Source organism: Humulus lupulus, chromosome 3, assembly GCF_963169125.1.
Source record: "Humulus lupulus chromosome 3, drHumLupu1.1, whole genome shotgun sequence".
Lineage (NCBI taxonomy): Eukaryota > Viridiplantae > Streptophyta > Magnoliopsida > Rosales > Cannabaceae > Humulus > Humulus lupulus.
The window spans coordinates 37,182,561-37,198,106 of NC_084795.1; the positions used below are offsets into that span (position 1 = coordinate 37,182,561).

Sequence of the window (15,546 nt, forward strand, 5' to 3'; positions counted from 1 at the left end):
GCGTTTTCGAAGCCTTCTGGTTTTGTGTAATATTCCTTGAAATGTGCCAGCCTAATATTCTTTCTCGTCTTGTATTTTTCGGCCATCTCAGCTAATGCTATTAATGTTGCATTGTCGTCAATCTGATAATAATACTGCATTTGACAAAAAAAAATATGTTAATAACATTCTAAAAATAACATTTATTAATTTAGATATAAATTTTTAAAAATTTACTCGAAGTTTGGTTAAGATAAGGTGTTCGTATTGCTCCGGAACATTTGCCCAACTCTCAAAATGTCCAGGAACATGCAATGTAATCTCCCTCCCTACCAAACGAGGGAAAGCTTTACTCTCCAACCCTACTATTCTGTTGGAGGTGTTATCCACTAATAATGGCAACGGGGCCCCAGCTTTTTTTCTTCTATCTTCCAAATTTGCTAAAACATTCCTCCCGTGACCTTTCTTCGAGTCATCACCTATATTGTCATCGAAAATATATAAATAAGTGTATTTAAGTTAATAAATGAAACACTTTACTTAAAAAAAAAAATAAAAAAAAATACCAGAAGACTCGCACGAAGCAGGTACCCTAGTAGGATCTAGTGGGTCATCACCACCACCATCTCCACCATGATAACTAGCAACATCTACAGACATTTTATACTAAAAAAGAATAATAAAATCACATGAGCCCTTATTTTAAAAAAATAACAACAATTCCTTATCCTAGCAATATCTACCCTTAATTTAGTCAACTTAGATTACATAATAGTAATAATACAATATTCGTTCATCGAATCAAAATAAAATAAGAACAATTAGTATTAAATGTACTAAATACAAATAGTACTAAATACATTAATCACAATCATCATCACTAATCAAAAGTAAATTTGTTGGGGACGAATCTTGAATTTCATCTTCAAGATGATCAACTAGCAAGTCATCATCCACATCTTTTACAATGTCTTCATCTTCGTCGTCTCTAATATTATCAACATCTAGCACCATCTCAGAACTTTGAGAGACATCTAAAATCCTTGGTGGTTGATTAGTTCGTTGCACAATCAATTCCCCCAAATCCACAAACAATGTAAAATTAGATGAGTTTGTGTCATGTACAACATCAACATCATTAGTCTCATCAGAAGCATCAATATTTTCCCAAATTTGGCGATGATGCACATTATGAACAACTCTCCAGTTTCGACCTCTAACAAGATCATCCACAAAAAAAACTTGCTTAGCTTGATTAGCAAGAATGTACGGGTCATCTTTGTACCATATACCACTAACATTTATGCTAGTGATATTATTTTCAGTAATTAATTTCTTCTTTCTCGGATCTGCATTGAACCATTTACACCGAAATAATACTACCGAATAGGCACCACTAAAAGTCAAATGCAATATTTCTTCAAGCTCCCCATAATAGTCAAAACCTTCTATCCCTACAGAAGACACCCCACTGTTTTGAGTATTGCGATCTTTGTCTCGACTGTTTACAACAAATCGTACCCCATTAACTATACATGCCGGATATGAATACACAACGAAATCAGACCCAGATGCTAAAGCTAGCAATTCATCACTATGTTCTAATGACCCGAGCTTATACAAATTGAAAATCTGAAGAAAAAAAAAACAATCAGGATTTGAGAGATTTGAAGATCAGGAATAAGTATATATTAGGATAAGGAACACTTGTATACCTTCTCATGAAACCACGACTGAAATTCTTTTTTATGTAAAAGGTTATGGTTAGCGTTCGGGTCCCTCCGTCTAATTCCTTCGAGATGCTCTCTATTAAATAAAAAATTATTATAATTTTAATTAAAAAGAATTATACAATGTTATTCATTAAGCAACATGTAATCATTTGATTAACTTACTTCATATAAAAATCGATCTCAGTACAATTCTCTAGTATGTACCACTCAGCTCTTTTGCGAGTCTTCTCGTCGAGAGGTATTGTTGTTTGTTTTCCGAGTGGACGACATTGAGATTTGAAAACTGTTAGGTACCGAGATAGAAGAGGAGCATCTTCATTGCGCTCAGGACAATTGAATTTTGTATGCACACCTTTGAAGTACATGGAGCAAAATGTCAAAGCCTCGTCTATAACATATCCTTCAGCAATAGATCCTTCTGGGCGTGCTTTATTCCTAACATAATTTTTCAACTTTTTCATGTACCTTTCAAATGGGTACATCCATCTCATAAAAACTGGCCCACCCAATATGGCTTCCTCAGGCAAATGTAGTACCAAATGTATCATGATATCAAAAAATGCTGGAGGATAAATCCTCTCCATTTTGCATAAAATTTGAATGAGGTCTCCGTGTGCCTTCTCCATGTCTTTTACATTCAATGTCCTAGAACATAAAATTCTGAAAAAATTACACAATTCTATTATGGTGGTTGATATTTCCTTCGATAAAAACTTGCCAATACAAACAGGAAGTAACCGTTGCATGATAACATGACAGTCATGGGATTTCAATCCAACAATATTGTTGTCAGTTACTTTCTTCTTCAAGTTCAAACAAAACCCATCTGGCAATTTAACTTCTTTCAAAAATCTACAAAATAATTGCTTATCTTCAGCAGTCAACACATAAGGGGCATGGGGTTTTAGCAACCTTTTGTGAGCATCTTCGTAAATCCATAAGGATTGACGAACTCCCATATTTTTCAAATCTTGTCTTGCATTGGTGGTGTCTTTAGACTTGTCATTATCCAAGAGGGTGCCAAGGATACTATCACAAACATTCTTCTCCACATGCATAACGTCTATGTTGTGTTTCAGCTCATTGGTACTCCAATACTCTAGTTCATAAAAGATGCTTTTTTTCCTCCAATTACTTTCAGTCTCACCTCTTTTTCGTTTCCCCGGAGCTCGTTCTGATATAGCATTCACTTGTTCTAATATCTCTAAACAAGTAAATCGTCTTGGAGGAAGCCTCTTTTCAACTTTTCCATCAAATTCACGGTCCTTTCTCATACGATGATTGGATGGCAAGAAACGTCTATGGCCAACGTAAGAGGTCTTACCAATCACTCGAATAGAACTAGTATCCTCATTGCATGTAGGACAAGCTTTATATCCTTGGCCACTCCATCCAGACAAGCTACTGCGAGCGGGAAAATCATTAATTGTCCAAAGAAGAGCTGCACGCATCTTGAACATTGAATTGCTTGTTGCATCTCTTGTCTCAATCCCGTTAGTCCACAATTCCTTCAGCTCGTCCACCAAAGGCCTCAAGAATACGTCCATGTTTTTACCAGGTAATTTAGGTCCGGGAATAAGGAGAGTCAACAAGAAATTGTTATCCTTCATACACATCCATGGTGGCAAATTATAATTCGCCAAAACTACAGGCCACATACTATACGATAAGCTCATGTTGCCAAAAGGATTAAATCCATCGGCAGCCAAGCCTAAGCGCACATTCCGTGGATCTCTTGCAAAGTCCGGATGTCTGCTATCAAAGTTTTTCCACGCGGCGGAATCAACAGGATGACGCATAACACCATTTTCTTTCACACGCCCAGTACGATGCCATACCATCTCTTTGGCTGTAATTCTTGAACTGTATAATCTTTTCAATCTTGGAGTTAATGGAAAGTAACGCATCACCTTATGCGCTATCTTTTTTCCACTTGTGTTCTCATTAATCCATCTACTGGTCCCACATACCGGGCAAAAATCTTTTGATGCATGGTCATTGTAAAATAAACAACAATTGTTCTTGCACACATGAATTGATTCATACCCTAGGCCTAATTTACTTAGTTTCTTCTTCGCCTCATAGAATGTTGGAGGGATTTTGTTTTCCTTCGGAAATGCAAACTTCAACAATTTCAACAATTCATCAAAGATATAATTTGGTATTTTTCCCAAATTTTTTAAGTGCATCAACTTTGCTACAAAGTTGAGGGAGGATATCCAATCGCAACCGGGGTACAACTCTGCCTCGATCTCCTCAAACATCTCATCATAATATTGACCCCTCTGAATTCCATCGTCGGTTGCTCTTCCATCGTCATTTATAGGAGGAAAGAAATCTTCAATGACATCAACCATCTCATCGGCATCGGCATTGTTAGCCTCGATTGGTTCATCTGGCTCCCCATGGTAAGTCCACCTCTCATAACTGCTTTCAAAACCCTTGGTAAAAATATGTGCCTCCACAGTATCTAAAGGATGCAGTCTGGTATTCTTGCATCTAACACAAGGACAGAAAATTCTTCCGTCACAATCTTTGTGTTTAGACGCGAGTGCCATAAAGACTTGGAGACCTTCCCAGTAAGCAGGATCCTTACGATTTCTCATGGTCACCCAAGTCTTATCGATTGTCATCTTCCAAAAATTTAAAATAAATTAATTTTAATCAAATTGGTTTGTGAGGTACAAATTTTATGATTAATGTACAAGTTGAACAAAATGTGTTTTATGTTATTTTATGATTTTTTTTTAACTTTTATTTTAAATATTATTAAGATAATTCTAAAAGAAACATTCAAATAATTAAACTTATAATATATTTATTGATTTTAAAAAATAATATTAATCTTTTTTTGAGCACAAAATTTTATTATGTTAAAATTAAATATTAAATCATTTAAATTATTATTTATGATTTATTAAACTAATTGTCTAATTATTTATTTTTATTAAATATTATTTTTTATAGAAAATATGCAATAATATTTTCTTACTTAAATTACTAATTCTGAAATTAATTTTATCAAAAATTTTAAATTGTTAATTATTTAAATAATAATCCTTTTTAAAATTAAACTTTTCAATAAAAAGATGGAAATTCAATTATAGAGGACTCGAAAAAAAATTACTTTTCACAATTTTATCCCATTCCCTTTCAAAGAAAAAAAAATCATATCCCATTAATATTATGGACAATCACACTGGAATAGTATATAACTGGACTAAAAATATATATAAGAGGGTCTAATTACAGTTGTGGTTTTGATTGTGAAATAATTACCAGCAGTCTCTTATTTGACAAGCAGAAGCCTTCTTTACTTTTTTTGCAACTCCTCTGCTGTTAATGAGCCAACTCCTGTAACAATGATCGAATATAAGCCAGAATTACGAGTCACCAATAGAGTAAAAACTAGCAGCATTTCCTTTATTAAGGGAGAAAGAAGAAGTTTAAGGTCCAAATTGGAAATTTGATTACCAAACTAGTAAACTACAATACACAGCAGTAGGCATCTGGGTTATATATATAAGCATGAGGCATCTGGGTCTACACATTTATATATTATATATTATATATGCTGAGAACCACGAAAAATCAGAGGCAAAAATATATACCGGAGCTCTCTTTGGAGGAGCGACTGTGGGGGGTTCGCGGTGGTCGGAGACGAGCGGCTAGTGGAGGAGCAACTGTGGGGGTTTCGCGGTGGTCGGAGATGAGCGCCGAGTGGAGGAGCGACTGTGGGGGGTTCACAGTGGTTGGAGAGGAGCGGCGAGGGTCCGATGGAGCGATGGAGAGGAGCGGCTACTGTTTCGTTGAGGAGAGAGGCGAGAGTGAGGCAAAGAGGGAGGGGACGGCGTTTGACGGGAGGGGAGGAGAGGAGAGATCTGAAAAAACTGATAAAATGGGTTAAGGGGAAATGGGGGCTTGGGGTTGAAGAAGATGTTTTTTAATGATTTTCACCAACGACTATCAATGAGGACAAAATCGTTGGTGATTCGACATCACTGACGACGTGGCAGAGTATTATTAACGACAAAGTCGTTGGCAATACTTTTTAGAGGGAAAAAGCCTGCCTCTTTAACGGTTCATTTTCAAAAACAGTAGAAAACATCAATGAGGACAATGTCGTCATTGATAAATTTATCAATGACGACATTGTCCTTATTGTTGTAATTTTCGTTGGTGATGTTTTATTTAACCAAAAGAAAAAAGTATTACTGACGACAGTGAAATGTCGTTGGTGATACTATGACTTTTACTAACAACATTTTGCCGTCAGTGATAGTGCCGTTAGTGATATTAGTTATTCTTGTAGTGTATATTACGAGAAAGAAAATAGCTAGAAAAGGAAGAAAAAAGATAAAGAAGGATTTGAAATTGATTATCACATATTTTTTCTCTTAATTTTTGGGTGTGTAGTGGTATAGAATCTAGATTATCATCTAGTGGTAGGATTTTTTTCTCCGTACAAAGTAGCAGCTTGATTAGGATTTGGTTTTAGAATTTTTGACTTTTACATACTATTTTACTTTGAACCATGCAACACCATGATTTGTAGACACATTGGTCACTTAAGACATGTGATGGTCGTAGATATGGAATTTGGTGTGTATGTGTGTGCGCCTAAATTTGATTGATACTTATTATGAACAGAGTATGATAGTTTATAAATGCGTAAAACACTATATTGAAAGTAGAATGTGTATGTCTGATTGAGTGAGTATGTCTGTCTCCTATTTGTTCTAGTAGAATCCAATCAACTTATACCAATATTTTTCTCTCCCGATGTAATCACGTAAGTTGTTAAAAATAAGTAAGAAAGTGTTTGTCAAGTCTTATAGATCATTCCACAGAACCTATGGGTGTGATTGGTAGGGGATTTCAAAACAGTTTTATTATTTTCAGATTTTAAAAAATGAAAACAGCAATGAAAACTTGATTGGCACATTTGTTTTAGAAAATAAAAAAAATCATTTTTGAAAATTAAGTTAAAATCCTTCAGCAAAAGAGAAAACAACAAATTGTTGTTTTCTTTATTTTCAAATCATTTGATTTGAAAATAATTTTCTAAAATTATATTTTTGAATTAACTACCAATTAGTCCCTTAATGTTTTCAGTATAATCTTACTATTTAAAAAAAAAAAAAATTCTTGCTATTTTTCTTATAGTCTTGATTTTTTTTTCTTTTGTCATTTTTACAAGTCAATCTACTTTTTAAAATTTTTATCTATATAAATTTAGTAAAATAATTAATTATAAAATTATATAACAGAATATAATTTAATTCTAATTTACAATATATTTGCTAAAAAAAATCATTGATCAAATAAAAATTACAACAAATAAATAAAAAAATATTTTCACTTCAATTATTATTATACAAAAAATAAAAAATATATATATATTACATATTCAATTTTTAGATTTTCTACCAAAAAATTATTCAATTTTATAAAACTAAAAAATAGTTAACGGACAATACATTCAATCACATTTTCATAAACATATTTTCAGACACTAAATCTAGATTCTTTTTTCAGAATCATACTTTTTCAAAATACAATTTTTAAATCACTAATCAATCGTGTCCTAAAAAAATATAACTTTAATATAAAAAAAATCAAAGTTAATGACAATGCAATATTGTTATGAATTTAATTAATGCAATATTATTAAATTTTAATTTATCAATATAATTAAATTTTACTTTCAGCTAAACCAATCACATATTCAGTTTCTGTTATATTTTCAAATTTAATCTCAATCACAGATTCAGTTTTTCAAAACTCAAAAACAGTTTACTGACATTAAACCAATCACATTTTCAGAAACATGTTTTCAGTCACTAAATTCAGATTTTCATTTCAGAATCCCACTTTTCAAAAATACAATTTTCTAATCGCGAACCAATCAGACCCTATGGTTGCCAAATTGACTACCATATTACTTTCCGTATGAAACATATTTTAGTGATAACTACTATCATGTCTCAAAATTTATTCATTTTGAGTCAATTCATTTTGATTCATGTAGTTAGTTATTAGAAGTTTTTGTGATGATCAAAAGGATTTTCTTCATTTCTTCTTCATGTTTTGATTCCAGGATGTTGCTTGAGCAATTTGCAATGCGGTGGAGTCTTTGGTTAAGTAGTGTGAGAAGCCAAAAATGTTTGACGCAATCAAAAAGCCTCCTTCTGAGCTTTATAAGCATGTCGAAGTATGTACATTCTATCTTTGTTGGAATATATATTTGTTATTCTGACCATGATTTGTTCTTGATTTTATAATCCTATTTATTCTCACATGATTTATAACGGTAACTGTTGTGCAGAAAATATTGAGCATAAGAATGTGTATCATGTGCAGAATATTATTAGAAATGAGTTAATGCAGGTCCTTCAAATCAGGAGCAAAATACAAAGGAAAAAATCCATCACTTTGCTTCAAGACAAAGTTATAGACATTGAGTGAAAAAGGGTACATTAGCTCTAATGACTATAAGAGGTCTTTTTGCCCTGTATTTACTATCCAAAGTTGAGGGGATTATCCAAAGTAGTATTATTTATTTGTGTGAAGTGTAATCCATATGAAAATCTAAAATAGAACTACTGTTACTATGTTTTAATAGTTAGTTAAAAAGGTTGTTATATGTTAGTTGTTAGTTGAAGTCATAAGTCGGTTGGCTAAGTTTTGTAAAGCTATATAAGCTGTGCTATTAAGTCATTACAAATGTATGTGAGATAGAGAAATATCTGAGACTAGAGATTGATAGAAAGATAGAGAGAAAAGCTGACCAAGATTCAAGAAGAAAGGTGCTACTTAACCATGGCATTCATGGTGGATTGACAAGCAAGAAGAAAGTCAGATTAGTGGTGTTCAGTTGTAACATTGCATAGCTTGAAATGGTGTTTGTAATCAATCTTTTGATAGTGGAGAAACTCCTTGAGGGAGAGCTGGATTAGGACTCACATTGAGATCCGAACCAGGATAAATTTCTTTGTCTTGTCTCTTTAATTTTTTCTCTGTTTTATAATTGATTTCATTTCTCGTTTAATCATATTGATTGTTTGAATTGCTGTGATATTGCTGTAGCAAAACTGAGTCTGTGTTGTAAGAATCCACAACAGTGGTACCAGAGCCAGGTTTGAAGAATCCGAGACTCAAGTTGCAACACAACCAAGAATCAAGAAAGAGTTGATCAATGGCCTCATCATCAACCAGATTCGATTTAGAGAGGTTTGATGGATCGGGGGATTTCAGTCTTTGGAGAGAAAAGATGATGGCAATCCTAATCTACCAAAAGTTAGATTGTGCATTAGAGGAAAAGATTGAAAAGACAGAAAAGGAACTTGATGCAACAAAGAAAAGTGAAACAGAAACAATCATGAAGCAAGCAAGATCAGCCATAATAATGAATCTTGCAGATAATGTATTGAGGCAAGTCATTGGAGAGAAAACAGCTTTGGGGATATGGAACAAGTTGCAGCAATTGTACATGGCTAAGTCGACAGCCACCAAAATATTCTTAAAAGGAAAATTCTATGGCTTCAAGATGAACGCCACCATCTCATTAGAGCAGAATTTGGATGACCTCAACAAGATTGTTTTATCTCTAACCAACATGGGAGAAACAATCAAAGAAGAAGACCAAGCTGTGATCATACTGAATGCTCTACCAGATCAGTTCAAAGAAATGAGAACTGTGATAATGTACAGCAGAGACACCCTCACCCTCGAAGATATCATGAGCACACTGAGATCAAGGGATGCAGAATTGAATTGGCAAAAGGCAGCAAGACAAGAAGCCAGAACTGAGGAGGCACTAACAATTCGAGGAAGACAACCAAGAAGAGGAAATTCAAGATTCAGAGACAACTCTAAACCAAGATACAATTCAAGAACAAGAGGGAATAGCAGATCAAAGTCTAGACCAAGAGAAACTCGAAAATGCCATCACTGTGGCAAAACAGGTCACCTAATTCGATACTGCTGGGAACTTAGAGACAAAAGAAAGCAGAATAAAGATGAGGAAGAAAAAGGAAGTGATTCTAATGCTGCAGTTGATGACAACTACAGCTCAGATGGTGATGTCTTTGTAGCCATAAAAGATCAGAAAGAATCTTCAGATCTTGGAGAGGCTTGTACCAGTTCAGATTACAAAGACAATGAGGAATGGATTCTGGATAGTGGTTGTACTTACCACATGAGTCCAAACAAAGACTGGTTTAGTGATTATACCAAGATTAATGGTGGAAAGGTCATGATGGGAAATGACCATAAATGTCAGGTCATTGGTATTGGTTCGATATCCATCAGAAGCTATGATGGCACCATTAAAACTCTTAGCAATGTTAGACACATTCCAGAGTTGAAAAGAAACTTAATATCACTTGGTACATTAGATGATGAAGGCTTAGAATACAGAACAGGAAAAGGCACAATGAGAATCACTAAGGGATCACTACTGGTAATGAGGGGCATCAAAAGAAATGGGTTATATTTTCTAGATGGAAAAACCATAACTCCAGCACAAGCTGCAGCTGTTACTAAATGCAAAACAGACTCGAAAATGTGGCATGCAAGATTAGGCCACATAAGTGAGCAAGGACTGGTAGAGCTATCAAAACAAGGTTTGCTTCTAAACTATACACATGCTAACTTACCTTTCTGTGAGATCTGTGTGCAGGGCAAGCAACACAAGATTAAATTTTCCAGGAGCAACTATAGAGCTAAGCAAATTCTGGAATACCTACATGCTGACCTTTGGGGAGCTAGCAGGGTCAAAACTCCAGGTGGAAATCAATATTTTTTATCTGTTATAGATGACTATAGCAGAAAGGTATGGGTTTTCTTATTGAGACACAAAAATGAATGCCTTGAAAAGTTTAGAAACTGGAAAATATTTGTTGAAAACCAAACTGACAGAAAAGTTAAAACTTTAAGAACTGATAATGGGCTTGAGTTTGTTAATGAAGAATTCGATAAGCTGTGTATAGAAACAGGTATCAGGAGACATAGAACTGTTGCAAAGAATCCACAACAGAATGGAGTTGCAGAAAGAATGAATCGAACACTGCTTAACAAGGTTAGATGCATTTTACTAAATTCTGGTTTGCCAAAAAGATATTGGGGTGAAGCTTTGTATACTTCCTGTTATCTAATAAACAGAAGCCCAAGTAGAGTAATTGATCTTAAAACACCAGAAGAATTATGGAATAATAAACCTCCTTCATTAATGCATCTAAGGACATTTGGTTGTGCTGCATATGCTCATGTTGTAGGAGATAAATTAGACAAAAGATCTGTTAAGTGTGTCTTACTAGGATACCAAATTGGTGTCAAGGGATATAGACTGTTATCAACTGAAAATTACAAAGTAATAGTCAGTAGAGATGTTGTGTTTAATGAAAATGATTTCCCTTTTAAAAGAAATGAGAAAGGTATCTTGTCTGATGTTTCAGGTACAAATTCTCAAAGTGGAGTTCAGATTGAGGTGGAACCACTGCAGCATGCAAATTTAGATTCAAATGATCACACTGATGTAGATCAAGAAATTGAAGAAGAAGGTCAATCTGAGGACTTAGAAGGCTACCAGTTAGCAAGAGACAGAACAAGAAGGGAAATAAGACCTCCTGCCAGATATGGTGAAGCTGACATTATTGCTTATGCTTTTGCTATAGCAAAGGAATCAAAAGAAGCTGTGCCAAACAACTATCAGGAAGCTTTAAAATGCAGGCACTCAGTGAAGTGGAAATCAGCTATGAATGAAGAAATTGCCTCATTAAAGAAGAATGAAACATGGTCATTAGTCTTGAAACCAGAAAGGCAAAAGATTATTGGATGCAGATGGCTTTTCAGAGTTAAAGATGGTATAACAGAAGCTGAACCAAAAATTTACAAGGCCAGACTAGTTGCAAAGGGATTCAACCAAGTTGAAGGGGTGGACTACCAAGAAATATTCTCACCAGTTGTTAAAATGAAGACCATCAGAATGATGATTGCAATAGCTGTTCAATTGGATTGGGACATACAGCAAATGGATGTGAAAACAGCATTTTTGAATGGTAAACTTGAAGAAACAGTCTACATGGATCAGCCTGATGGATTCAAGGTGAAATCAAAGGAAGGAGAGCTGGTATGCCTATTGAAGAGATCTCTATATGGACTTAAACATTCCCCAAGGCAATGGTATAAGAAAATCGATTCAGTAATCACTAAGTTTGGTTATGTCAGATCCAACTTTGACACTTGTCTATACTTCACAAATTTGAAGTCACAAGCTGCTACTTTCTTACTAATCTATGTCGATGATTTGTTAATCATGGGAAAGGATCAAAATCAGATAAACAAGCTCAAGCATGTTCTGAACAGTGAATTTGAAATGAAAGACATGGGGGCAGCAAGGAAAATACTTGGCATCGAAATTTTAAGAAACAGAAAAGAAAGAAGCCTGATGCTAACTCAGAGATCATACATTGAAAAGGTAATAAAGAAATTCAACATGCAAGGTGGAAAGGAAACTCAGATTCCCTTAGCTGGCCATTTTATTCTGTCTACAGAACAATCACCAAAGGATGATCAGTCAAAGAAGAAAATGGAAGAAATCCCTTATGCCAAAGCAATTGGCAGTGTTATGTATGCTATGATAAGCACCAGGCCAGACATTGCATATTCAGTAAGCATTCTGAGCAGGTTTATGTCAAACCCTGGTGAAGACCACTGGACAGGTTTAAAATGGCTATTGAGATATCTGAAGACAACTTCAGATTATGGTTTGAAATTCGAAAAGGGAGGATATGATCTAAACTTAGAAGGATATGTAGATGCTGACTATGCCTCCAACAGAGACACCAGAAAGTCAATGACCAGTTACTGTTTTATGTTAAATTCATGTTGCATAAACTGGAAATCCCAGCAGCAACATGTTGTTGCTTTATCCACTACTGAAGCAGAATTCATGGCTATTACTGAAGCTTTCAAAGAAGCAACATGGATCAAGGGAATCTTACAAGAAATATGCATGCTGAAAGGAAGTGTTTGTGTTTTCTCAGATAGTCAGTCAGCAATTCATTTGAGTAAAAATCCTGTCTACCATGAAAGATCCAAACACATTGACATAAGGATGTTTTGGATTAGAGACAAGATAGAAGCTGGTGAAATCAATTTGGAAAAGGTGCCTACTGAAGAGAACCCTGCTGATGCAGGAACCAAAGTGCTGCCTGTGAGCAAGTTCAATCACTGTTTGGACTTGCTCAACCTTGGACCTGTTTGAGCAATCAGGTTCACTCCCTCAAGGTCGAAGATACTTCTAATTTTCATGGATTAAGGTGGAATTTGTGAAGTGTAATCCATATGAAAATCTAAAATAGAACTACTGTTACTATGTTTTAATAGTTAGTTAAAAAGGTTGTTATATGTTAGTTGTTAGTTGAAGTCATAAGTCGGTTGGCTAAGTTTTGTAAAGCTATATAAGCTGTGCTATTAAGTCATTACAAATGTATGTGAGATAGAGAAATATCTGAGACTAGAGATTGATAGAAAGATAGAGAGAAAAGCTGACCAAGATTCAAGAAGAAAGGTGCTACTTAACCATGGCATTCATGGTGGATTGACAAGCAAGAAGAAAGTCAGATTAGTGGTGTTCAGTTGTAACATTGCATAGCTTGAAATGGTGTTTGTAATCAATCTTTTGATAGTGGAGAAACTCCTTGAGGGAGAGCTGGATTAGGACTCACATTGAGATCCGAACCAGGATAAATTTCTTTGTCTTGTCTCTTTAATTTTTTCTCTGTTTTATAATTGATTTCATTTCTCGTTTAATCATATTGATTGTTTGAATTGCTGTGATATTGCTGTAGCAAAACTGAGTCTGTGTTGTAAGAATCCACAACAATTTGCAACTCGATTGGTATGTGATTATTTCTCTAATAATTGCACTTGTTCTAAATTGAGATAGTTTATTTGTATGCAGTAGTTTTATGATTCAGAAGACCATGCCATCATTCCATTTCTGTCTCAGTTTCTTTAGATAGGCTTTCATTTTTGCCAAGTTCATGAATTTTAAATAATGTTTTTAATGCTATTTAAAAATGTCATGTATCGTATAAACATTGTCCTGTTTCTTCAAGATTGTGTATCATAAAGCATTCTTAGTGGGCTTTCTTTTATGTTTTCATCTAGTATATTATTTATAAGAATAATTATTATAATAATTCAACATATAGCATTTTGATTTTGTCTTGCTCGTTTTTTTTTCCCGAAACATATAACATATAATCTAAGCTGCTTCTTGATGTAGTGGTTGAATACTCTATTTTGTTTTTGATATTTTCTTTCTATTTATGTGTTGTTAAGTGCACGTGCATGGGTTGCTTTTAATTACCCTAGTGAAAGTCTTTTTGCCTTGTAATTGAAGATTTGATCATTTTCATATGGGGTGGAAAGGAAGGTTTGAACAACAGATAAAAATTACCAGTTCTCTGTTATATTAAAAGTAAGGCAAGACACCTCTAGTTTGACTTTTTTTTTTTTTTTACTTGGAAGATATTCTTACTGTAAATATTGTCTAACAAATTCAATTGTTTTAATGAAAAAAATATGGATTAGGATATATAATTCATGTGATATATGTTAAGTTGTAATTTTTGTCATTATCTTATATATGTTTCATGTGAGGCAGGCAATGGAAGCTATAGGTGTTACTCTTGCAGTATTGTGCTCAAATAATAAGCTTTATACATCAGATGCCTAACATATGGTTTTACACTATGATATTATGAGGTTTGTTGTCTGTAAACGCCCTTTTAATATTTGCAGCCTTGCAGAGTTCATTTAAGTTATTGATCTCGGTATTGTAATATTTGCAGCCTTTGCAGAGATCATTTAAGTTATTGATCTCGGTATGGTAATTAGATTTTGACAGACACTCCATATTTATTGAATTGGGACATTTAAGTTCAATTGTTTTGAATCAAGACACTAAAGTTCAATTGTTTTGAATCTTGTTGTTCTCAACTAATTCATTATTTTGCTTTCTCAGGACTTGGCGGGTGGAAGTTGTAGGACATAGTAAAACGAAGTGGCTAGTAGTCCTTAAAATAAGTCTTTCAGTATGTGCGCAAATGTTAAGCTGTAGGTGTTACTTTTTGTTCTTTTACAGTAAATTTTGGTTTCGTATGACTTTGAAAATCTACAAGCATGTATTGTCTATTTTGAAAGTAGTTCATAAAATGTTCTTAAACTAAATGTTTAGTTCTCTTTTAGGTAAGAGAACATGTTGTAGCAAATCTAGCAGATTTTGAGAAGGGTGGGGATGAAGCTAAAGACTTCCGTGATAAAGGCTTATAAGGAAGTAAATACTGATACTTGTATTTAATGTGGGTCATATGTTTAGAATACTAATATAAGTTGAGTCTCAGATTGATTTTGTTCTTCAAGACTGGGCCCACGGTCCTTCGAAGCTACAACACTCTTCAATTCTGAAATCTGTTTTGGGAATTTAATTCGTTGTTATTGTATTATCGGAAATTTTCTTAAAAAATAAACATTTATTGTACAACTTTGATAATTAAATAAAATATAATTTAATCTACACATCTGAAGTTTAAAATATTAATTAAATAAAATAAAATATTGTACTAAAGAAGTATTAGTGACAATTAAATTACTAAAGATAAATGAGTTGTAACTAAAAATGTGTTAGTGGGAACATTTTGTTGTCAATAGTGACAATAAAAATGTCACTAAGATTGATGAGTTGTGACTAAGAAAGTATTAATGACAATTTTTTGTTGTCACTAAAGAAATATTAATGACAATAACAATTGTTATTACAGAT

At 33.9% G+C, this 15,546-nt stretch overlaps 1 long non-coding RNA gene across 1 annotated transcript; it reads left to right on the top strand.

The window, feature by feature from the left end:
- The first annotated feature begins 13,607 nt into the window (after positions 1-13,607).
- LOC133822535 (uncharacterized) lies at positions 13,608-15,302 on the top strand. Its single transcript, XR_009887921.1, has 2 exons — positions 13,608-14,489; positions 14,749-15,302. It is a non-coding gene; the product is annotated as an uncharacterized LOC133822535 (long non-coding RNA).
- Positions 15,303-15,546: the final 244 nt, after the last annotated feature.